Genomic DNA, 2,442 nt, shown 5'->3' with positions numbered 1-2,442 from the left:
ATTGTTTAAAAAGATATACCTTTCTCCCCAAAAAGCAAATTAAATAAACTTGACAGGACAAAGCAAAACACCAAATGCTGAAGATGAACATGTCTGCATGATTATTCAGGAGTAGGAACTAGAATGTGTGCTGGTTGAGTGTCCAGTGGTTCTGGAGTTGAACCTCAGTATTTCAGTTTGCTATGTGGCCTTAGGCAAGCTGGGAAAATGGTTATGAGGACTGTAATATCATGTGTAAAATGCCTAATACGTGGTTCTCAGTAAATGAAGGTTATGGAAGAAAAAAATTGGATGTCTTGATTAGTACATGAAAATCAAATTTCCAACAGTTTTTCTGATCTAAAACATGGTTTCAGTTACAGCACTTGAAACAAACTTTATTAGAACTGAGTGACGAAACTTCTCGAGATAGTTTTACATAACTGTTGGGTCAACCTTTGCTGTAATGAGTAACAATAGGATGTGAAAGTCAATTATGTAACATGCTATAAATTTTCTTTGGGGGCCTTTACGGTGCAAGCTACTTGGTTCAACCAGGTTATTTGCAATTATAGTAACATCTATACACCCACTGTACTTCCCCTTTTTGCTGAGCTGTTTGAAGACAAGCAGGGGAGGGTTCAATCAGTTTTGCTAAATACATTAACCAAAAAAAAAAAATTGTGTGCCCACCAATGTTCAAGCCTTCAGTCATAAACTCCCAATAAGATGGGAAATTAAATTATGTTTTCTTAGACATGTAGCATGAAACATTGTGTGTGCAAAAATAATTACCCTTAGTCTTAACTTGCTTTTGCTAGACTTCCTACTGATAAAAGTAGAAAACTTTAAGATTCTTAAATGTGATTCTGTGGAACTGAGACCAAAATATTTATGTAACTAATCTGTATAACTAGCTCCCTAAAATGTACTACAGGAAAATAGAATCTTTTTTTGTAGACAACTTTCAAGAATGCATCTCATCCACAAAGTTAGTTCAAACTATACAGTTTTTCCAATTCACCAGAGCTGGACAGTTTCCAAGGCTTCTGGGTACTTACCTTTGAGTTCCACATCCTACATTTCTGGGGTTCTTACCTGGGGGATCATGGACCACTGGGTTACGAACAGGCTTTATGGAGTTCTTGATTCCTTGATGTAGTGTGTGATACTTAGTATGCATGAACATGTCAATGTTTTTCTGAGGTAAAGGCACATACCTTTTACCAGATTCTCAAAGGCTTTCCAAAAAGCTTAAGAACCAGTTTGACACTTAAATGAACAGATGTACAATTGGCCAAATATTGCTGTATATTAACATTTCTGAGATTTCTTAATTTAATAAGCATCTCGGGAAGTTCAGTGTTGTAACTAGCAGAAAAGCTGCTTATAAGAGTAGTTCTTCCTAGTAATTCACACAATCCTCAACCTACTGTGATCTGACTTCTGTCCCATTCTCTGGAATTACTTGTCTGTATGATTAAGTTCCTAAGTGCTAAATTCAAACTATTCTTTGGTACTTATTTGACCACTTGGTGGACTAGTATAATGGAGAAAGCAGACTGTGGAGCCAAACTGTCCAAATCTCAGCTCCATCACTTTCTAACTCAGCAACTTTGGACAAATTAACTCTCTGTGCCTCAGAGCAGTATCCTTTGTAAAAAGCTTCTTCACTCATGTTGTGTGAGCAGTACTTACTTCAATGTGAACTTAAATTAGCTCCCAAAAAAGCGAGCATTATGTGTTAGCTATTATTTGGCACCTGGGATAACTCCTGTCTTGGAAATCATTTGAAACCTGTCTCCTATGTCTCATTTAGTCAACTAAGGATGGCTCCTTAGTTGCACCTTCCTACCTCTAGGTTTACCCCTCCCTAATATTATCTTGTACACTACGGCCAGAACGATCATTTGAAACTATAAATCTGATGTCATCTCCTGCCCTGGACATTAGTGTAGCTGACATTCCTTAGCATAGTACACAAGTCCCTTTAGGAGAGTGGACCACTCTAGCTCTTCTTCCTAAGTCTCCATTGCCTACACTTACCCTACCAGGTACATTGAACCGGCTAATTATAATCCCCAAAATGCACCTTATTCTTGTAACTCATGACTTTGTATAAGCCATTGACTCTGGAATATCCCATTCTCCTCTTCTTACCATACTCCTTCCCAAAGTAAATTAGGTGGCTTCTCAATGTGCCCCTAATAGCCCTGTACACTACACTTTCTGTTCTATTTGGTTACAGATCTTCCCTTCCCACTACTTCTAATAAAGAAGTAGGAGCCATATTACAACAGTCTTGTTCTTTTTCTACCATAGTTATCTTAAACCATTTTTAAAAATTTCTTTGTCATTCTACAATCCCTCTTCTCATTTTTTTAACTAGCCCAGTGAGTTTAGATAGAAGTATACCTAGAAGGTCCTATGTACATAAATGAACTAGATAACAAAACTTCACAC

Source organism: Artibeus jamaicensis, unplaced genomic scaffold, assembly GCF_021234435.1.
Source record: "Artibeus jamaicensis isolate MK-2021 breed Jamaican fruit bat unplaced genomic scaffold, CSHL_Jam_final scaffold_1689, whole genome shotgun sequence".
NCBI lineage: Eukaryota > Metazoa > Chordata > Mammalia > Chiroptera > Phyllostomidae > Artibeus > Artibeus jamaicensis.
This window is presented reverse-complemented; position numbering follows the sequence as displayed.